A 24,511-nucleotide genomic window follows, 5' to 3' on the forward strand; every position below is an offset into this window, starting at 1 on the left:
GTGTGTGTGTGTGTGTGTGTATGTGTATGTATATTCCATTGAGTTCAACTAGTGCTTCCCACATGGTCACAGGTGTGAGGCCATCCACCTGAGTATGGGCAGCCTCCCAGTGGCCACAACTCTAAAGAAAAACAACTCCCCCTCTCTCAGCAGCCATTACCTGTGAATAGCTCCTAAGCTAAGTACTTGGACCTCATCCCCGTCCTGGAATTTTGACCCTCCTGACCTCCCAAAGGTTTTGTGTAACCATAATTGCTGAGAGTCCATGGTCCGGTGGCAATGTCATGCCCAGGAGGCAGCATTTCACAGCCCTCCTCCCCATCTTCTGGTTCTTCCACTCTTTCTGTTTTTCCTCAGGGCTGCTTCCTCTGGTGATCACCCAGACCTTCTAGACTAGAAGCTGAACAAGGATGGAGGACTTGTCTATTTGGGGCTGTGTCCCCAGCCTGGTACTATGTAAATCTGTGTCGGTTGAATATGAGACGCTGGAGCTGCTTCCAGCATCTCTAGGAAGTGCGTAATTCAGGAAAGAGGAGTATTGACCCTGCAGCTGGGCTGGGACCTTGAGGCTTCCCGACCTCAGCTTCATTGCCGCCTGGGAGCTGTTCTATTTCCTTAGGAGTTTGGCCTCTGGAAGGGCAAGGAGTTCATGAGAAAGGAGCCTGGCTTCCCCCACCCCACCCAGGGAAACCAGGAATCCCCCTCTTGCTACCAACACATCCTTAAGGGAGCTGTTGGGGTGTACCTAGTAGGCCAAATTTGGAGACAACAAGGCAGCTTCAAGCACTTACTGGGTGCTACTTGTACCCAACTCCTTGTGGCCATAGTACCAGTGACAGCATCATTCTGCTTCCAGGAAGTATAGAGCAAACACGCACGCATGCACACACACACATGTGCATGCACACACGCACATGCATACACAAACACACACACACACACACACAGGAATATGTGACAGCTCTATTGTATGGAGTGGGTACACACACACCATTGAGTCCCTTCCATTTTTCGAGGGCTCTTACCCTTTTCTCAGCATCCAATGCACCCCTGCTCCTAACCCTGGCTCATCTGTCCACACCTATGCTCAGTAAGTGTTCTGTGTTGGTCATTTACACTTTGGTGTGAAACTAACTCCTGTTCTTTTTCTTTAAGGATCTGACATAGAATATTCATGTCTAACTTTATAGTGAGATTTTTTGTGCCTTAGGGAATGAATTAGAGGCACTGGCTGTGGCTGAGTAGGGCTAGGTAGAAAGCAGCCCTACAGCTCTGAAATGGGACATGAGGGTCCAGGTTCGTAACTCCCTCTGTGTTGTAGTATGAGCGACGGGACTGTGTCCCTGGCACCCAGCTGCCTGCACGGCTAGCTTTACCAGAAATAATTACACGGAAACTGTATTCTTTTAAACACCGCTTGGCCCATTAGTTTCAGTTTCTTATTGGCTAGCTCTTACATATTAATCTAACCCATTTCTATTAATCTGTGTAGCCCACGAGCTGGCTTACCAGAAATAATCTTAACCTGCGTCTACCTGGAGTGGGAGAATCATGGCGACTCCTTGATTCAGCTTCTTTCTCCCAGCATTCTGTTCTGTTTACTCCTTCCACCTATGTTTTAACCTATGAGGCCAAGCAGTTTCTTTATTACTTAACCAATGACCTTCCTCCATCACCTCTGCGTGCCGATGTGGTTTTGAAGGTGATCTTTGTGGGATGGAGGAGATGCCACTCAAGTGGTTCTGTCCCAGAACTTCCTGGGTAAGCCAGGGAGCTGAGGGACCATGAGCCCTGAGGCCTACACCAAAGATTTAAGGGAAGGAAGCCAGGCCTTCAGTTGGAGCCCCAGAACTTTGGTATCATTGTGACCACCGAGAGTCCCTCACCATCTATACTGTTAAGCGATGTGGTGATGGATCTACATAGCAACCCAGATGATTCCTCTCATGCTTTGTTGAGAGTGGGTGGAGCAGAGTTGAGGGAGGAGCAGCGACTGATGGGACCTGCAAGGAAGTGGCTGTGGATCTGGAGCGCAAACCACATTCCTGAAGATGACATGACTGGGCAGCTGCTGGTTAACTACAGGAAAAGAAAGTAGGGAGGCAATGACGGGGTGGGTAAGGGTTAGCCTGAGAGTCTCAGGCTTGGGCCGCTGAGCTGCTGACTCAGCGGTGCCTGTGTTCAAGTGTGAACAAAGGATGCAGATGTCTTCAGAACCTCTGGAGTGGCATCCAGGTGGGACCGGGGAAGCCAAGGCAGCAGCCCCAGCACATACCGAGGGCTTCATATCCACCAGACATTCTTTGAACAAACATTCCCTGAGTGTGTTCTACAGCTCTGGACATGGGACCAGGCCTGGGTTCCTGCTCTTGGGAGATTCGGTATGGAGTGGAGACTGACCAACAGACTTGGCAGCACCCCAGAGCTGGAGTGGGAGTGTTTGGGAATCAAGTTCTTCCTGGGCTCTGCGCCTACCTGCTGTGTTGCTGTGAAGATCAACTTATTCCCTTTGAACTCCAGGTTTATCTGTAAAGTCCAGACAGTGGCATCTGCCCTGGTTTGCCCTGCCATGGGGACGGTCATAGGAGGGCGTAGTGACTGATGTGTCCAAATCCAAAGCATTAATGTAAGTGCTTCCTGGGAACTCGGATATGCAGGCCAGAGGTAACAGAAACACTGGTGTTCTAGAAAGGGAGCCAGCCAGCAAAAGGACAAGTCAGGACGCTGCCCTCTGGCTCCCACGGCCTCTAACTCCCTATCGCCATGAAGGGGAGCTGCTAAGGGCTTCCCAACCCAAAAGGGAAAACAAGCACATTCCTGAGATTAGCAGAGGCAAACACAGCCAGAGCCTTGAGTTCCCATGCATTGGCCAGGCTGTCCCCAGGAGAGAGGCTGGGTAGCGTGGGTTGAATGAGGCCAGGGCTCCGTAAAGACCACCTGCTAGAGGCCCCCATCCTGGCTCAGGGACCACACTTTGGGCTTTTGTGATATTTTCCACGGCCCAAAGTTCATCTTACAGCTAGGTTCAGCAAAGCATGCTGAGAGCTGGACGCCCCCCACAACTATCCTCAGCTACCAATACCTGCCAAACCCTGTGCCAGGCCTGGGGACAAAGAAATAGTGAACATGCTTTGGAAAATATCCCCTGGGAAGTCCCTGTATCCCATGGGGACAAGGTGGCAGGACCAACTGTGTGAGATATCAGGCCCCTGCTCAGGATTCCGAGGCAGGCTTCCCTGGTTGCAGCCCACAGGACAAGATCCTGAGCCCAGGTGACCAGATAACTATTCACAAAAGTAGACAGTTGAGAGTCATGCTGACCCAGAGGTCCAGCTACCAGTGATTTCCAAAGCTTCAGCCTGAAGCACAGAGCTTAGCCTGGGTTCCTCTGCTGACCCCAACAGTGCCCTGCTCACTAGACATCTCGGAATTATCAAACATAATTTACCCACAGGAGGGTTAATGGCTTCCCCGAGCCCACTTAGGGTGGTGGCGTGTGGGAGGAGGGTAGGTTCTGATCCGAAGGACCACTTCCTTGATTTAGACTTCAGGGTTGGCTGGCTCTAGAGCTTCATTAACAAAAATCGGCCTCTTCTGCCACATGAGATCTTCATCGTGTGTCTCTAGTGTTGGCAGGGACGTCTGTCTGTCCTGAAAGGAAAGGCCTGATAGCCCTAAGGTTCAGGGAGGTGCTGAAGCTGATAACCCTAAGGTTCAGGGAGGTGCTGAAGCTGGTAGCCCTAAGGTTCAGGGAGGTGCTGAAGCTGGTCTCTTGTCTCTTTTTCTAGCCCTACCCGCAATGCCCACAGCCATTAACATTTCCACTTATTCTCAAGATCCAAGATGGACCCCACAGAGTCCCCAGGAAGAGAAAGGCCAACCCTGTTGGTCTTTAGACAGGTACAAATGTTATCTTGGGCTGCTATATGATGAGAAACGGCAACAGACCAAGGGGCAGGCCCTGAGTCTTCTGGGAATGAGCTGGGCCACCACAGGCAGAGTAGGCCAGGAAGAGAAAGCACAGCTACTAGGAAGGCAGCCTGATGGGGAACTATGGAGGAGCAAGACCTGGCCACCCACATGGCTGCAGGGGATTGACCCTACCTTTGCTGCACTAGGAGCTTCAGAAAAGGAGCTGAGGGGTTCTGTTTCTGCCTCTCCTGGGTAGGGGACCAGACCCAAGGCTTTTTAAGTCCTGGCCTTCCTTTTTCTGGGGTCTTCAGAGAAGAAGAGAAAAATAGAGAGGGAGAAGGAGAGAGGGAGGAAGGGAGAGAGGTCAGGGGAAAGAGAGAGATTACCTGAAATCCACTGGAGTTGTGGTTCATTGTTGAAGGCCTGTGTCTGAGGAAAGAGGAGAGAGATGAGCAGGACCAGAGGAGGAGGAACAGAACGGGAGAGGAAGATGAGGATGGGAAGAGGGAGAGGAGGAAGGAAGAGGAGGAAGGGGGAGGGGGAGAGGGAACTGAGAGGGTGGAGATCTAGGGATGGAGGAAGACCCACGCTCTCCCGTGGCTGCACAAGGCTGCCAGTGACAGACTGAAGAGAGGAGCCGCCACCACACTGTAAGGCTGTGAGCACTGGGCCCTGTGTCTTTTCCAGTCATAGATGAGGTCCCTGATGCACACAGACAGGATAGGGTTGACAGAGGAGTCAGAGCTACTGCCTTGGGAGTTCTGGGGTATCTGGAGACAAAGGCCCCACCTCATGCACTCCAAGGCTGGGGTTCCCCCTCCTGTTTCTCTCACAGGGAGGAAGGGCAACCTCCAGCCACAGCCTTCAGACTTTCTCCACCCCTCATTGCCGTCCAGTAGTTATCAGTATGGCTTACTCTTCTGTGAGAGTTTTTGAAACTTAATATTTAACAAAAGAATAATTTCAAAATAATACATTAGTTTTAGAAATAATAAATTATTTCTAGAACTGGGCAGGCTCAGATAGGAGGACCACAAGTTTGAGGACAGGCTGGGCTATTAATTACATAATGAGATCCATATCAACTAAATAAATATAAAAATGTATTAGTTATTTGGCACAGTGGGCATGTCTGTATGCCTGACCTTCCACAAATGACCTCATCAAAGCAAAAAGCATAAAGGCATGAGTGTAGGCAGAATGAAGTGGTCCCAGAAGTGGCTGTCCCTAAGAGACAACCCACAACCATGCCGTGGGCCATAACACCCATAGAGACCCTCAGCTGACTCCAAGGGGAGGTGTGGTACAGCCCAAGGCTCAGAGGTGGCTGGAACGGGGATGGAAAGAAGCAAGCATCAGGACATGCTGGCATTTGAACAGCTAGGCCCATGGATCCCGCCCCGATCTCTGTACCTAGGCACCAGGCAGCAGAGGCCATGGCATCCAGTTTAGACTAGAAAAGTCTACAACAGGACCTGTAGCCCCGAATGTGGTGTGTAGGTGTGCACCACTGCACGCACTTCTGCTCCTCAGACACGTACCAATTCCTCTCTCTATAGATATTACTAGAAGCAGGCTGATAGACGTGATAAATGGCATTTGAAGATTAGTGCACAGGGCCTACCCAAAACAAGCAAACACACACACACACACACACACACACACACACACACACACACACTATATGATTGAAGGCCACCAAACAGAATGGGCAGAGGATCTGAAAGCAACTCTACGGATCCAGGAATGTTCTCAGAGAATTAACAGAGTGTGTGACATCTACGTACCAGGAAAAAAAAGAAAAGACAAAAATCTTTTAAATGAAATCTTTGGGCTCAAAATATTTTTTAATCTCAATTTTTTATTGATATTTATTGAGCTCTACATTTTTCTCTGCTCCCCTCCCTGCCTCTCCCCTCCCCCTTCAGCCTTCCCCCAAGGTCCTCTCTCAATATTTCAAATAATTTTAAAAACCATACAAAGTGCCGAATTTCAGGAAGGAGGCACCTGACAGCTAAGTGAGTGTTCTGAATGTTTATATTAATTTTTCCAGACTTCAGGGCAATAGAATGATGACAAGATCTTAAGAACAAGGGCTTGAATAGTGGACCCGAGTTTGTTTCCTAGGAACCCCATCAGGTGGCTAACTGGCACCTGCAACTCCAGCTGTGTGGAGGCCTTCTTCTGGCCTCCATAGGAACTGTGCGCTCATGAACAGCCTTCTAAGACAATGTGTAGAAGTGAGCAGCGAAAAATACAAGAGAGCCCAAGATTATGGGTGAAGCAGAAGACATTGGCAACTTTATAAGAAGGCATTTCCATGCAAATACAGGTCCATTCTCTGAAACCCAGACCTGAAGTTACCCCAGAGTCCAAGGGAGGCTAGCAAGCCTTCAAGCCAATGTACAAACCAAGACAACTCCATCATGCCAAGGGTGCAGAAGGTCCCGCCACAGCACTGTATGTTGAGAGGAGGAAAGAGATTGCTGCCCCATTCTCTCTCCTGGATTGTTCTGAAAACAACATGGCTTTCCCTTGACTTGTATGAGGCAAAAAGACAGCAGCTGGAGACTGTCATGACAGCTCTCGAGTCCCATGGGGCTGTGGAACAGTCAATAGGAAGTTAGGAAACATTTGCCACATCCGGTGTTCTCTACTCCCACTAGCCTGCTGCCTGCTGGCTGACCAAGAACAAGGTCAGGGCTGGAGAAACGTCAAGGCCAGTGTAGAGATAAAGGCTGGAAGCCCCTCCACCTGAGGCACGTCCAGGCCAGCTCCTCTTCTAAACACGCGAAGACGGAGAGGCAGGTGATGGAGAGACGGCTCAGTGGTTGAGAGCACTTGTTACTCTACACAGGATCTGAGTTTGGTTCCTAGCACCCACGTCAGGTGGCTCACCACCATCTGTATCTCCAGTTTTGTGGAATCCTATGCCTTCTTCTGACTCTCATAGGAACTGCGCTCTCATGAACATACTTACACACACACACACCATTAAATGTAAAAAAAAATGAAAAAAATAGAACATTCAACATTGTAAAGGAGTAAATCAATAAAACACCTCAATAACTTTTAAAGAAACTATTAAATTGGTTACTTAGAAACACTGACAAAATTTTGACAAATAAATAAAAGTGATAAATCCTCAAGTCTGATGAGGGAAAAAGGAGACAAAATTACAAGCAAAATGTAGGAGGAAAAGAAGACATCCTTAGAGCTACAACGGAGTTTTTAAGTTATGAAGATCTACGTGAGTGCGATGAAGGATTTAGAAGGAGTACATAGTATCAAATGTGATTGAATGGTGAGCTAGAAATAAAATACCTACCAAAGAAATGTAAGTTCCATTATTAAAGACTCATCCCCACCCCTTACTTTACCTCAGTCTTTGGCAGCTTTTGGGAGGGACCTACAGGACCAGAACCGTGAGACTCTGTATTATATATGACATCCTACAAAGTAGCTGGTCTGCCCAAGGCTTGCAATGAGGCTCATGTCTCTCTGATTCCAAGACCAGATAAGGACTTTCTTAAAAAAAAAAAAATAAGTCATTTGAAAACTGTTGAATCTGAACATGTATTTTAGAAGCATTTAAAAGAACACATCATCTCGAAAGGAAAATTTAAAAGTTCATGTATCCCACACATTAATGGCCTCTGGGAGGAAACCGTATGCAAAAAACAGAATCCAATTACTTAGACAAAATATAACTTTGATAAAAGTTTTCAGGAAACTACGAAGTGATATGCCTTTTTCATCTTGATAGTGCTGTAGATTAAAACATGAAGCAAGCATCCTGCTCCATGGGAAATCATTAGACATTTTCTCTTTAACTCCAGAGCCAATCAGCATGTCCATCATCCCTGCTTTGACTAAGACTGACTGAACAATAGCAATATCAGACGAACTATCACAACAAGAATGAACTAAGATATAAAGGGAGAAAGAGACTAATCGGTATTACCATCTGTGTATAATTTTGTTATCTGTACAGAAAATGCAACCAAATTGGATTTTAAAATAAAAACAGTAAGAGGATTTAGAAAGGTTAGTAAGAGATCAATTTCCAAATATCAGTATTCTCTATAGTAGCCATAACTTCTGAGTATATAATAAACAAGACACCATTCAAAGTAACAGCAAATACAAAACAAACAAAAGCCTCACAGCAGGAGTGACTAGGGCTGGAAGAGGCACAGACAGTAAAGTGTCTGCTGCCCAAACATCAGGGCGGGTGTTGGATCCCTGGATCCATGTTCAGCCAGGTAAAGTCGTGTGCATTTATCATCTCAAGGAAGCTGTGGAGGAGTGAGAAGCAGAGACGGGGGCATCCCTGGAAGCTTGTACACCAGTTAGCAAGGCATCTGTGGAAAAGAACAACAAGAGACCTGTTTAAAACAGGGTATTAGGCAAGGACTAACACCCAGGGTTGCCATGCTTGAGCTTGAACTCACATGGTGTGTGCATGTGTGTGCATGCGTGTGCATGCGTGCACACACACACGGAAAGAGAGACAGAGGAGACAGAGCCATGGAGAGAGATACACAGTGAGCAAGAATGGAGGGAGAGAGAGAAGGAGAGGAAGAGCGAGCGAGAATACACAACAAAAAGAGCTCCTGGGAATTGTTTCCATAAAATATCATGAAGTACCCAGGACAAAGAAGATACACAGGGATAGACTGGGAGAAGGTATTTGCAATAATTCATAGAATTTTAAAGGGACTCTTGCAGATCGGAGGAGTCAAATCAAAAAGGAGAAACCCAGATGACTAACAGTTTTATGAAGAAATACTCTACCCCACTGTAATTAGGGGAAAATCAGTCTAACACGATACAACTTTGCAGCCATTAAAGTATACAATTATAAAACTGAATAACAAATGGTGATAGCATACACATGAGGAGAAACATTTCAACATCAGTGGTTTTGTGGACTGGTACAGTAATTCTGGAGAACAATCTGGAAGGAATTAGTGAAATTCAGGATGCACATATCCTATGACCAATCGTCTCTGTTCCTGATGCTGCTTTGGAGAAACCGATGCACACAACTCCAAGAAGGAACATATACACAACACCCATCACCATGCACAGTGGGACGGGAGGCAACCTTGGAGTTAATCACTAAGGAAATGGATAAACAAAGCGTATAGTGTACTCTGCAGATAGCAAAAGGAATCATCTGTTGAGACAGAAAACATGGAGTATGTTTAGAAACATTGTGTTGAGTGACAAAAACGACAGGAACAGAATGAGTCTGTACCATATCATTTACACAAAACTAAAACACACACACACACAAACACATGATGTCTAAATATTTCAAAGATCTAGTCTTCCAAAAGCCCCAGGCAAGAAAAGCCAATGGGCCAATAAACAAATACTAAACCCAAAGAAGAGTTAGCGAATTGTCATATGTAATGCTATGGTCTGAATGTGTCTCCCTAAATCCATATATGCTGTTCCTAAGTCCCAAAGTGAGATTATTGGAAGGTGTGATGTAGGTGAATACATCTTGAAAGTGCGGACTTCGTGAGTGGGATTAGTGGCCTGACACACCCCTCCCATCTTCTACTATGTGAGACATGGCAAGAAAGCATCATGCACAAACCAGGAAACTGTCTTTCACCAGACCCAGGTCTGCTGACACCACTACCTACATCCTCAGCCTCCCAAACTGTAGAAATGAATGCGTTCATGAGCCACTCAGCTACTTTATACCAGCAGCCTGAACTAAGATGTAATATTAAACCACACAGATCCACACCACTCTCTAAAACCATAAAGAATAAGAAAATGCAACGAAGCAACAAATCCTTCAGGATGATAATAAAAGCTTTATTCAAGAATTATCTTAACAAAGAATATCTGATAACTCTAGCCCAGCAAAGGGAACAAGCAATGATTTTCATGTGTGGATCTCCCATACCCGTAGACAGGAGTGTGCAAAATGCCCTGCAATCATAACTAAAAGCCTAAATGAGAGCTATAAAGACTAATAAACACATATGAAAGTGTATAGAAAAAATGAGGGGCCATAGTAAGCTTCATTCAAAGTTTCCCAACTAGCTAAGACTTATCGCAAAGCCATAATGATAGTTGATTGCTGGTATAAGGACAGAAAAATGAAATGAAGATTATAACTGAAGACAGAGCTCAGAGACCTGCCTTGCGCAGAAGAGGATCTGCTACAGATAGAGACTATCACATGGATGCAGACAAGACTCTATTTTAAGTGGATTTGTAGGCGATGGTTTACCTCAGAGAAAAAAATTTAACCAAGATCCTTACCTAGTAAAATGCATAGTGATGAGATCTAAGTAGAGCAAAGCCTCACAAGTGAAGGCAAATCTGTAAAGTTAATAAAAGACAATACATCTTTGAACTTCAGAGAAGCAAACATTTTAAAAAATGGGATGCCAAAATTGTACATCTTCAGCAACAAATAAATCGTAAACAAATAAAAGATGGATCTAATTAAATAAAATTTGACAATATTATTTCATCACTGATGAACAACATAGACCAATTTAAAGGTTAAAAAAATTGAAAAAAATGATTCAATACATTAACCTGAAAGGAATATAATTTTTGTAAGTTTCCTTAAAAAGTCAACAATAACCACAAAAAGTCCTGGAAACCCAACCCAGAAAATTGAGAGGAAATGATAGGAACAGGCAATCATGACAGGAAAGCTGATGCAGCTCTGATATCTACTGATTACAGAACTATAAATAAATAAAACAAGAGAGACCCCACATTCTTTCTAGATTAGAAAAAAAAATAAGAAACCAGACAATGGCAACATTGACAGAATATTAGAATATAAGACTTCCACGCACTGTGAAAGGAGTGTTCTGCAGTCCACAGTTTGCCTGATAAATCTTTCAGGCGATAATTAAGACACTGTAAACCCAGCGATGCAGAGATTTCCACTACTGGGCACCCATTTCAAAGAAAATCTCTCATAGGTCCACAAGGGGACATGTGTGAGGATGCTCATCATCCTGCTGCTTGATGCGGACATGGAAGCAAGCGAGGCATCCTTTCTGGGGAGTGAGATTCATAAGCAGTAGGCTGCTGGCTCTTGGTTAACCACCGCATGCTCACGGAGCAGTAAGGACAGGCCTCCAAGAACCAGGGCATGATGAGAAGCATACGAAACAAATCTGTAACAAAATGCCATGTGTACAAATTGAAGACAGCTTCACAGATGGGCAACTCTGCACAGCTTTAAGAGCATACGGGAAGGTCCAAGGACGGGTGGGGAAAGAAAAATTGAAGAGGACACAAAATAGAATAAATAAGACAAGAAATGATTCCTGGGAAGACAAAAATGGCGATATTCATGAATTAAAAGGTTTGACAAATAACCCTGTGTACCCAAGGCCTAGCAAAGGAAAAAAAAAAAAAGAAAGGGAAATATGCAGGAAAAAAACCACTACATGCAGCAAGGATAAATGCGAGAAATCATGAGAAAGGGTTGCCCTTGAGGAGAGGGGGATGCAAGCGGAAATTAGTGGTGTGAAAGAAAAGATGAAAATTGAAAGAAAGAAGTTATGCACAGATCAATGGCGAGAAGAGTTTGAATCTAGGAGAGTGATGAACTCAATTCTATACCAGAAAAGTTCAAGGAAAACAAAACAAAAACAAAAACCCAAAAGATGAAAAGAACCCAAGCCAAATTCAAAGTAGACTGAAAATGAGCATCAGCTATTGAGACAGTGAGGAATGAAGAAGACCTAACAATCTAGATCTCAGGCAGAAGAATTCTTTCTTAATTCTAGAGCTCTCAAAAGGAAAAAATGAGATAATATAGAGAAGCATAAAATTATATTAATATGGTATTTCTTAGGGACACTATTAAATGCAATAAAACAATTGAGAAATAGTATTTATCAAAGGTTAACTATTAAAGCTAAAAATATATCGAGGGTAAAGATGTAGCTTCGTCTTAGAACACTTGCCTAGCATGCACAAAACCTTGTGTTCCATCATCAGCACAACAAATAAAAAGGAAGAAGAGAAAAGGAGGGAAAGGGAAGAATTCAGAGATCATGCTACAGAAATTTTAGACCTTCAATACTTCAGAAAATTTTCTATGTACATCTCTCTAAATAATGATCTAAAGACGGACTCTACAGCAAAGAAAATATTAATCTGGAAATATGTTGCTAATTTTACAGATGAATAAGAGAATGCCTATCTTAGGGTTTCTATTGTTGTAAAGAGACACCATGACCACAGCAACTCTTATTTTTTTTATTAATTTTTATTGAGCTCTACATTGCTCCCCTCCCTGCTTCTCCCTTTCCCCCTTCAGCCCTCCCCCAAGGTGCCCATGCTCCCAATTAATTCAGATCTTGTCTTTTTCTACTTATCATGTAGATTAGATCTATGTAAATGTCTCTTAGTGTCCTCATTATTGTCTGGGATTGTGGTTTGTAGGCTGGTTTTCTTTGCTTTATGTTTAAAAACCACCTATGAGTGAGTACATGTGATAATTGTCTTTCTGTGTCTGGATTACCTCACTCAAAATAATGTTTTCTAGCTCCAACCATTTTCCTGCAAAATTCAAGATGTTATTTTTTTCTGCAGTGTAGTACTCCATTGTGTAAATGTACCACATTTTCCTTATCCATTCTTTGGTCGAGGGGCATTTAGGTTGTTTCCAGGTTCTGGCTATGACAAACAATGTTGCTATGAGCATAGTTGAGCACATGTCCGTGTGGCACAATTGATAAATATAATAGGTTTTTTTTTTTAGGTTTTTCGAGACAGGGTTTCTCTGTAGCTTTGGAACCTGTCCTAGAACTAGCCCTTGTAGACTAGGTTGGCCTCGAACTCACAGAGATCCGCCTGCCTCTGCCCCCCGAGTGCTGGGATTAAAGGCGTGCACCACCCCTGCCTGCATAGCAACTCTTATAAAGGAAAACATTTAACTGGGTGGCTCACATACAGTTCAGAGATTCAGTCCATTATCATCATGGAAGGATGATGGCGTGCAGGCAGGCATGTGCTGGAGAGGTCTCTGGGAGTTCTATGTCTTGTGCAGGCAACAGGAATTGAACTGAAACACCAGGCATATCTTGAACATAAGAGACCTCAAAACTTTCCCCCATGGTGACACACTTCCTCCAACAAAGCCACACTGCCTAATATTGCCATTTCCTATGCACTTATGGGAGCCAATTACATCCAAACTACCACAATGCCCTTCAATATTGACAATAACATTTATAAACAACTCAGAGGACTTGAAAGTCTCCGTGCCAAGTATTAGATACCGTTCTCTGACTTAGTGATCAGAAGGCCCCAAAGGCCCCCAAACACAGACTGTTGCCATTGCTTTTTGTTGCCCTCCAGGGAAAGATAGTAAAACCCTATTGCTAAAGACCCAATATTTTAGTTTAAGGACAGACAGAACTCAAACAGGAGCTGATCTGAAAATGTCCTTCCTGTTTGCTACTTTCATAGTGCTGGAGGGAGCTACATTGGGGGAGAAAAGTCTTATGTGGTCCTTTCCAGGGCCAGAGTCTGCATGCTACAATACTGATTTGCCAGGTAAGATGTGTCCTCTGTTACAACAGTGGCATGTATATTATGGGCGGCATCCACCGCGTTCAGTGGATTTGAGGCCTGCTTCATGGGAGTGAATTCATTGAACTAAAGACCTGTTCTAAAAACCTTGACTCATTAGGTTCCTAGGCCATAAGCCCTAGGAAGAATGTTATTATTGTTATTTTTGCTAAATGGACATGTTGTCAGACTACCTTCTAAATATTTGTGTTTACACCCACATATTGGCGCTGCTCTTAGCCTTAGCTAGAAGAATTTCTTTCTGCAGTGGGTAACAGTCAATGCAGCTGGCCACAGCTGGTCACAGTGACGAGTGCTCAGCTGTAAATGGGACAAGCATCAACATCACACAAGGCTAAGGGAACATTCCAGAAGAGTGAGAGGAAAGAATGTCAGAGCTAGAGGATGGTGAGGAGCGCTGTTCTAGACACCACACGGCCATTGTTCTCATGGACTCACTGCAACCAGACCAAGCCAACAAAATCAGCCAGTATTACAGCAGATGGCATGAATCAGACACAATGGAGGGATATGAAGTGGGAGAGAGGTGTATGGATGCATTGTATATATGTATGACATTGTCAAAGAATAAATAAAATATATTCTAAACAATTAAATGCAATAAATACTAAAAATGGAACCAGGTAAACCATCACATGTCAAAAAGTAGGGGAAAGAGACGTTGGGATGGCCATGAGAAAACGTGAAGTCCCTCTGATGCCCTTTGGTCTTCTGCACTATGCCCAGCCCCTCCCTAGATTCTTTTCTCTGTTTAAATCTTCCTCCCCCAGCACAGTATATTGTATAAGAAATAATGACAAGAATAAAGTCTGTACCTGCAGAAACAGGACATTTTTCTGGATATTTTTGATCCGTGTTTGGTTACTTCCTTAGGTGCAGATATGTATTTTTATGGGAAATATTTGTTTTCATGCAATATATTCTAATCAAGCTTTTCCTCTCTCTCAACTCCTCCCAGATCCTCCTCACTTTCATATCCTCCCAACTCCATGCCCCTTTTTCTCTCTTTAAAAAAAAATAAAGAAAGAAAGAAACAGAAAAAGAAAACAAGAAACACACATACAAAAAAACCCATAAAATTGGAAACCATACTTATACAAGGGGGGAAAATAGTAAGAACAACAACAACAAAAGCCCAAAAGCTGTAAGAGGCAAAATGTTTACAAAAACATCACTAGGTTTGTTTTGTGTTGGCCATCGCTCCAGCCATGGGGCATACCCTGAAGGTGTTTAATATGCCTAGTGAGACTCCAATGGCAAAGACAATTTTCCCTTTTCAAGCAGGTACCAAATCCAGATAGCCAGATAGCTTTTTTTTTTTGATTAGGGGTGGGGACGTGTGTCCATCTCCTCTCTCAGCACTGGGATCTATGTGATGGATGCTCTGTGTGTGCTGCTACGGTCCCTGTGAGCTCATACGTGTACCAGTCCTGTTGTGTCTGGAGGACACAGCTTCCTCGGAGTCATCCATTGCCTCTGACTCCTACAGCCTTTCTGCCTCCTCTTCTTCAGGGCACCATGAGCCCCAAGGAAAGGGGTTTGATGAAGACATCCCATTCGGGATGGAGTGCTTCAGTATCTCTCAGTTTCTGCATACTGTCCAGTTTTGGGTCTCTGTGTTAGTTCCCACCCACTGCAAAAAGAAGTCTCTTGACCGAACAAGGCACTGATCTGTGTCACTGGGTGTGGCCATTGGTGGTACCCAGTAGAAGGTGCTTCTGGGCACTGTCCACTGACACAAAGGAAAAAAAGAAGGGCTAGAAGGGAAGGGTAAGAAGGTGGGGTGGGGGTGGCTAAGCCAGGTTCACACCAAGAGGCTGAGTCCCCAGGGACCTACTATGTATTTTTTTGATAGTCATTTATCTAGTCTTCAATTTCATCCTTTTATATGCCTAAGTGGTATCAGATGTCTCATCGGACTGGATGTTCCATCTTCTGATGACATCCAGGAGAGTCTATACTAGAAAATGGGAACTCTGAACTGCCAACCACGGTGGCTGCCTGATGTAGATGTCTACATACCTCTTCCAGAACCACACACATGGACCCCCCTCTCCTTGTCCTTGTCCTCACCGCCACTTGATATTCTCAACACTCTAAAATATTTGTTCATCTGACAGGTAAAAATGAAATATCATCTGTAGTTTGACTTGTACAAACCTTAGCATGCTTATCGGCCTTGAGACTTTTGTCCTGCTGGGCAGGCTATGGAAGGAGGTAAGGTTTATCATTCCTTGGATAGCTTGCTGTCTTTTTGGGCCTAATCTGAGATGCCTTGACTATAAGAAGGACATTTTGATTCATTAAATTCATTTCTGAAACATTTAAGTTGATTCCTCCCATCATGTTTTAAGGGGTAAGGAGAGAGGGAGAGAAAGAGAGGCAATAGACAGAAGGGAAGAGAAAAGGAGGGGAGAATAGGGGAAGGAGGAGGGGTGAGGAGGAACAGATTTACCTTGACAGGAAGCTACCTAAGGGATAGATTGAACCAGATCCACAGCTCACCTCTCTGATGCATCTCCTTGATCAGGAGAGAAACATTTGGTTGTTTTTTGTTTTTGTTTTTTGTGTTTTTTGGTTTTTGGTTTTTTTGTATTTTGTTTTTTTGTTTTGTTTTTAAAGAAACAGTCATTAGCCAATAATTTTGGTTCAGTCCTGAATATCCTCAGTATTTGAAACATCCTATGGCATTCACACAGCATTGAGTCCCAAACCACACGCTGCATTGTATGATTGAGGAAGATGTGACGGCAAGAGCGGGGCTTAATTACTCTAGAAAGTTCCTGATCCATCTCTGTGAAGCCCTGCTCAGTATTTGTGTTTGTTGACAAACCAGGAGAGCTCGTGCCTGGGACCAGTGTGGGCCTGGAGCTGAGAAAGTGGTCACTGTTTGCAAGGGAGGAAGGAACAAAGGACATGGCTAAGGGCTGAAGACATGGCTGCAGCCTAGACTGCCTTGGTTCCCAGGAAGTCTGCAGCAAGTAGGCTTCACGCTCAAGTTAATGTTGGATGATATAGTTGGCAGGAGGCTCCCAGGAAAAACTGCGCAGGGATGACTTTCTACCGGGACACACTCTGGCTCTTCCTTGCGAAGAATCTCAGAAGCAAAGAGGAACAGAGGAAAGTGGACAAAGGCGCGGGTCTTTAAGTGGTTCTCCATGGTCACGTGCTTTTGATAAGGAATCCCACGCTTTGATAAGGAACAGCCCCTGGAGGAGTGGGGCAGCAAGTGAACTCACCTTGCTCTCTCCCTCCCGTTGCCTTTAGAGATCCGTTGTTTTCTGTGAGCAAAACAACAGTGCAAACGTTTGGCTCTGATATTTGTCTTCCGATGGAATGGACTGCCTTATCACAGACAAGACCCTAATTTAAGAGATGGTCAGTAAGTCGAAAAGATTTTAAATGGCAATAAAGTTACAGGAGAAAACGATTAAAGTCATACATGTGCAATTACAGACTGAGGTTCAAAAGCAATCTCTCCTTGGAATAAAACCAAATGATTGCTGGATCCTAAGTGGAGTGATACTGTTCCAATTTTTCCTTTATCGGACAAAAGGAAAGGTCTGTGCATGCAGCCTTTAACACAGAGTTAATTTAAAGAAGATTTGGGACCATGGTGAGGGGGCAGGCCCCTTCACACATCCCACAGTGTTTTCATTTGAAATCTTTCATTTATGCTCAGATTGCCGATGGGAATACCAATGGCTTTTTCCTTCCTTCTTCTTTCTCTCTCTCTCTCTCTCTCTCTCTCTCTCTCTCTCTCTCTCTCTCTCTCTTTCTTTCTTTCTTTCTTTCATTCAGGGAAGTTGGCAAGCTGAGTTGGTTTAACTACAAATCTCCCCAAGGTAAAAGATCAGACATTATTACAAAAATAGAAACTATCCCCATTGTCCTTTGGAGCTGTTACTCCTAGGAGACACAGGGTGTCTCTGAACTGCAGATGAGTTTGGGTAAAAACAAAGTTGAAAATATGTGAAACTCGAAATCGGAACTGCTTCCTGAGCCCTGTCAAATTCTGTGGCTGCCCGGAGTAACTGAGACCTGTTCTATTTATGGTAGTAAACTCCTTGGAAAATGCCACTAACGATAACAGCTCTCTTGCTGCCTGGCGACTCTAAATCCATCTGAGGGCAAGCCCCTTATTTCGGGATCTTTGTCCACCAAATGCAGAGACTGGCCTCTAAGACCTGTTATGGGCTCCCCAAGCACGAGTCTTCTCTGAAATTCTGGCTCCTAACATATAAAATACGTTTTATATTCAGTTGTTAAGCCACATTTTTTTTCTAACTAGCAGAATAGTGGGCTAAGTCCTCAAATCACACATGGTTCACTCAGTACAATCAAACAACGATCCAATTTCCATGAGCAGACCAAAGGGATTAGATGGGGTCTGTGCCTTGCTCTGTCCTTTGCAGCCTGAACTTGGTTCAAAGAGTCTGTTATGTAAGAAAATAAAGAGCATCCCGCCTCGCACGAAACAAGCTAAGATCTCTCTCCTCACAGCTCTGTGCAGCACTGGGACTCCTCTTCCAACTGAAGGACAGGACTGAGTGAGGGACCTCCCTTGGAAGCCTCCAGAACTGGGGACCCTGTGTATCCAGTTCCTACACAGGGTCTGTCAAAATACACAGTGACCGTGCTGAATGAATGAGATGGTTGGAGTGGCCACCAGAGGACCTCAGCACGGACATACAGGAAAGTGAGGTCTGTGAAGATGGCGGGGACATTTGTTTTTTTCCTACCTACAATGGCCCAACAAGATTTCATAGAGAATGTAATGAGGTCTGATTTATTTATTACACTATTGATTTGCTTGTTTGGGCTGTGGTTAGGGTAGCTTTGGAGGAAAATGCTGTTGGGAATTTGGGAAGCCTTCTCCCCTTCTCCCCAATGTCTCCCTCCTCTGCCAGGCAGTCTCCGAAGGCCCAGGCAGCACCACATCCCACACAGAGATGTGTGCGCATGTTCTAGACCAGGGCTGACTTTGCACACCATTTTGGGGGGGGGGGGGCAGGGTGGAAAATACAGACTTTTGAGGTCAGCATGATCAGATTTTATCTGAGGTGTAAGGGATATCTTACACCTTGGTGACATTGGTGGGCTGCTTAATATTCTGGGAAGGAAGGCGAACCCCATCTTGCCGGTGTGCCGGGCCTCCGTTCTAAGGGAGGAACTTTACTCATTTGTTCATTCTTACTCAGAACGGTTCTGAACTGGCCCTCGTAGCAGGTTGTAGTCACCTTTTACAAACACAAGGAACATATTTTCTTCGTCAGCCCAAAGCAGTCCTACAAGTCCATGCAAATGACCCCTGACCTCTCCTCAGAGCGGAGTCAGGGGTAATCACACAGGGAGGCACTGCCTTCGGAGGCAAGGGGAGAGTTAGTGCTGTCGGAGAAGTCCGGGGCAAATGTTAGGACAGAACAGACAGGACCTCAAATCGGTTTTGCCACTCAGACACCAAAGATCCTCGAGCCCCGACAAAGCTGGCCTTGCTAGACCTTGCGGATGACGGCTGGGGTTGGGAGAGTCGGGTTAAATTTCCTGACCTACTTATCCTAACCTGACTGGGGCCACTTTTCAGTCAAACCACAAGTCTCAATGAGGCATTGTATCTGCACAGGTGTGTGTGTGTGTGTGTGTGTGTGTGTGTGTATGAAAAGAGGAAAATCTGAATAGATTTGAATGTATAAAGCACGGACATGGTTAAGATGAGGATGAATTGAAGGAAAAGGAAATTAAGGACCACTATTCCAAGGAGAAAGTAGGACTTGAAAATCAAAGATAGGATGCACGCATGTGTGCACGTGATTTTAATGAAACAACTCTTTCCAGGACTGGTTTCAACCTGAATTTTTAAAATAGGAGAAGCACGGAAGAGATACCCTGAAACATACTTAAACAAAATAATTGTTTAAAGAAAGATAATATGTGCCTCAAATATGAGAAATGTCTTTATACGGAGCTTAATAAGAGATCAATAATGCCCCCAATTCTTTTCCATAAAAGTCATAAAGCATGACAAAATACTGAAACGTTAGGCATGTGTTTAGAACATATCCATATAATCGGCCAGTATCAAGCATGTAATGATTTTAATTAGCTTCATTGAGCACAATTACTAACATTAAAATCAACAAGCTCACAACGGCTTACCAATGCTCTACTTTCACTTTCTGCTGCACCACCCTTGCTCACTGTGCGTCTTGCAAACCTCCTTGGGAAGCATGCCCGAGCACTAGCCAAATGAATGAATACGAATATAATCCGGGTGCAGGGTTCTCAAAAGCATTCCCATGTAAGGGTTGGACTTGGAGGCCAAAATAATGTCATACTGACAAGGAAAAAAAACACTGGGCTTGGATCTTCCCTGCCTATTCCAGGATGCTAGCGTTACGTGGATACGACATTGTTTCCCCAGGAAAGCCAGCTAATCATAAAGCAAGCGCATCTTTGGCCTGGTCTGGGAGAGACATCAGGGTACCTGGGTTTCCAGGCCTACTGTGAGAAAAGAGATCAAGATCCTAATTCTGTTGTACTCTTGATGCTGCAAATATATATATCAGCTAGCCAGTCCATTAGCTATCTTCGGGTGGACAAGAATGTGGGATTAAGTTTCTTAAGGCAATTACACTTTTGATGACCCCTCTGCATATAAAACATGTTAGCTAACAGGGGTGCGGAGGGGCAGGCCTAAGTGTTTGATCAGGAAATCCTGCGTGAGCATATTGGATGGAAATTTGATTAGTAGCCTCAGTGACGGGCGATCAGATCCTGGGGTCTGCGCAATCAGATCTGGCAGGGCTCGCCTTCTTGCCTCTTTGAAGGAAGCGAACATTTGTACAGAATCAAGACACTGCTGGATCCTGGATTTTTTTTTTTAACCCTGGGTCTGCTCCTTTAAGTTATTGCAGACTAAAGTTGGAGAGTTACCTTTTCTTTTCTTACGGCAATATGTTTGCAGTTACCTTAATGTTGAGGAACCAAATAAAAATTGCTCCTTCCCTGAAAATGTGAGGCCAGAGAAACAGAAATACAAATTTCTTCAAGGTGGGGGCGAGCAGAATGATCTAGGGAGAAGGTCACAGTCAGAACAACGACAAAGGCCGACGACGTACAAAAGCTTCTTAGCGCACTTGAAGACGGGCCTCGAGGTTTCCAAACAACCGTCACAAGGACTCCATTTTACAGAGAAGGAGGGTCATAACTCATAAGACCCCGAACTGGCCCAGGGCAAGGGCAAGGGCAAGGACAAGATTTGAGGCTGGGCAGCTGGGCTCTTGAAGCTGTGCTTTAGCCAAGCCGCGTGCTATAAATGGAGAAACTGAGTTTCTGAGAGATGGAGACACCTAAAGTGAGTCGGCCACACCTGAAAGCCCTCTCCTCTAGCTTCCCCACCTGGAGCCCCGAAACATCACCTTCCTTTGTCAGACTGTCTGTGCAAGGACTTTACACTCGTCAGTCCTCAGTTCATCTTACACACAGTTCATGCTGTGACCGTGCGATCATGAAGAAGCCGACTTGTGGTTACACGGCTGAGGGAGTAATGGGGGGACCTGGATATCCCGTATGTCTCACCCCAAAGTTCTTTCTCCTCTCTGGAACAAAATTAAAGGCTCGATGGAAGAAGGGGAGACTTAACTCCAGCATCATTCTGGGTCAAACGGGAGTTAAAGCATGAATTTACACTGTACGAATTTGCTAATTCATTTGTTCAGTGCAATAGCAAGATCAAATTCTCACGATAGGTGTATTCAGTGAAGCCAGTGTGTGTTTCTCCATGACTGTTCTCCACCAGCAAAGTGACGCTCAGCTCTGTGAGCAGGTCCCAGCTTGACGCAGCCTTTAACCGCACGTTCTAGAATACAGTCATACACGTCCAATATATTCTGCCTCATTTTTGTCTGTTTCAAGTGAATTGTGAGGTCCCCAGGCTTGCCTTTTAGTGTAAACCATGAACACATATATTTACAGAGGAAGCTAAATGAAATCGTCCTACAGTCTGTCCTCAATGTGATCAACACGGACTCGGGAATCAGGCACCGTGAGTCACAGAAGAGCGGATCAGTCGTGATGGCCTGTGTGAGTCAGTATTCTGAGAAAAAGCCACCACGCAACTTCAGCCAGCAATCTAACAAGATACATATCGAATGCATTGGCCCTTTCTGGGGAAGTAGTAACAGAGACAGGGGGGATCCCACACACACTAGCTCACATCAGCCCCACAGACAGAGACAACATTACTCCCTTCCTCAACTGGGAAGCTGGCCTCGGCCATTTCGAAATCTCTTCCATCTTGTAAGTGCATAGCACTTAAGTAGAAGGTGTTTTCGGAGTACAACAGGACACCGTAATTGAGACAGTCGCTTATTCTCCTTGCAATGGGAGGAATAGCCCATATAAACATACGTTACTCTATGTCTGGATGAACTGAGTTGACTTCATAAAATTCAAGCGTTTCCTGTGAAAGTTTTTAATCCGTCACAAACATAACTTAGAAAAGTCGGAAGCTCTTCTGATCCCACCACGTGGACAGCACCACCACTGGTCTCAGCTGCACATTTCCTTTCAGACACTGCCTGTCCGGTATATAGTTATAATCGCTGGCATAATCAAAATTTTTGAAAGGGAGAGAAAAAAAATCTAACGTCAACTCTTAGAGAAAATTCAGGGGAGAAAAACCCAACAAGATTGAATAGAGAAAATAGGAAGACTCCCCACAGCCCATCTCTCATTTAGAAACTCTGTTAGTGGGGACCCCAGGATTGAAACCAGATCCCCTCCCCAGTGCCAGGTCCTCGGCTCCTGGACCCTGCTGTCCTGTCTCAGTCCTTGGACAGGGATATGTGAGTGGCCCTGCATTAGTGCTGCAGTATGTCAGCCCCTCGACCTGGGGTCTGCACACCCGACCTACAGCCACTCGTCCTCTCGGATACTTTATGTCAAAATATTCATATTTGTTTTTTGACTTATTAGCTAATGTCTTTTGTCAGTCACCCTCCCCCCACCCCCAAATCACCTCGTTTTAACTATTATGGTCCTAATTACAGCAGAGGATTATAGAATGACCAAACTAGGAGGGCAGACCTAGACCATACTCAGGAGGTCCAGCCTCGTTCTTACAAAATGGGACTCTTTTTTTTTTTTTTAACACCATCCAATGATGTCACCCGTTTGCGGTTTCTCTGGGACTTTATTAAAATGTTTGTGACGGAGCCAATGTAAACCATCCTAAATCCAACACAGAGCTGAAAGGACTGATTTTAGGGAATGTGAAGATATGGATCATTGGGCCTGTCGAAGCCCCATCTTGAGCCAATTATTGGTGTCATCTTGAGCCAATTTAATCAATCCAAGAGGGAATGGGGGTGGAAGGGGGCACGAGCGGGGGTTGAGAGCGTTGGTCAAACGTGCTGGCTCAAATGCTTGTGTCATGAAATAGACAGCGCCCCGCTCTCCGGCTCTGGGCTGCCGCTCTGACATGTTCTCTTGTCCCAGGGTTTCCTGTGTCATGCTGTTTCACCGTGTGATTGTGTTTATTTGAGATCCCTGAGCACTGCTGGCCTAAGCCCCAGAAAGCCTCAGAGAGGTCACTTCTCCCTCTGGGGACAATGTCAGGGAAGCCTACCTAACAGACACCTGGGCCAGTGAGGAGACCTAGGGAAACTGCTTCCCCAGCCCCTTTACCCCACATAGATGGGACCAGAAAAATATTCAGATGCAGCTGGAGCAGGGCTCTTGGGAGTTGATCCTAGCCGCCAGTAGCCTGGACCGTTAATTGCTCATTAAGAGTTTTCTCATTTTTTTTAAAATAAACTGGGTCTCTAGCATAATAGATTACAAAGTGGGTGTTTTTCTCATTTAAAAAAAGAAAAGACAACTAAAAAACAAAGGCCTAGATGAAGTACCATTCATCCCTGCACGTTATTTGATCTTGCCCCAAACTAAAGTATCCTCAAGTGGGTGACCAATAAAATTGCAGGTAAGACAAACAGGGAAAAACCCCAATTTCTCTCACAGATCTGCTGGAAGAGGTGACATCTGCAACACCCATTGTTGTTGATGCACATAGCCACATTGTTTATCGATGCTCCAAGGGACATGCGGGTGGCACTAGGCCTGCTTTATCCATCGGCAGTCCCACCCCGTCTCCCGGGTTCTCTCTGCCCTCTAGCCTTCAGCGGATCCCTCTTCCCCACCTCCCTGGGCAGCCTTTTGTAATTTTCACATTACAGAAAGGGCCCGAGGTGGCCTTGTGTGTATAGTTTATGTGTTTGGATGGATAACATCCATAGATATTCGTAATCAATTCTGCAGAGCTGGCTCTTTGTCTTGGGTGTGGCACTAGCCTGGCAGGGTTTGGAAAGGCAAGCAGAAAGTCCTATCCCTGTGCCTCTCTGCGTGACCTCCAGTCCATGGGATGGTAATGTGACTGTCTTCACCCCTGTGGAATGAAGAGTGACGCTCTCTTGAGGTCTGGAATGCATGCTCACCGCCGGCTCACAAAGAAGGTCTCAAAACCTTAAGCCAGGAACGAAAGAATGCACGTCTGACAGCGGCCCCGATGCTCCCAAATTGAACGGCTCTGAGGAACTCTGCCTCCTTGACCCCTACAGTCATTTTCAGAACACAATGGATGTTGAATTCATCTCTTCCCATAACACGCCATCTGAATGTTGTTTTGATGGAAACTGACTTTTTCTGTTTTAACTTGTTTCCAGAGACTTCGCTTGCCGAAGTTACACTTTCTGCAAACCTCGTAGTCTTCCAGGATAACACGGGATACGCATCACTCCTAAGGTGTGAGAAGCAAATCCAGAATGAACTTTAATCTCTGTGACCTCTGAGGAAAGCAGGAAAGCAGCTTGCAGAGGGACCCACATGATCTCACAGTCCGAGTCTCCTGAGGATGTGTGAGTCTGTTTGGAAGCCAGGCTAATCCTACCTTTCAATTACAGAAGGAAACGGATTTTTAAAAGAACTACTCAAGGTGGGTCCT

Source organism: Microtus ochrogaster, unplaced genomic scaffold (assembly GCF_000317375.1).
Source record: "Microtus ochrogaster isolate Prairie Vole_2 unplaced genomic scaffold, MicOch1.0 UNK12, whole genome shotgun sequence".
Lineage (NCBI taxonomy): Eukaryota > Metazoa > Chordata > Mammalia > Rodentia > Cricetidae > Microtus > Microtus ochrogaster.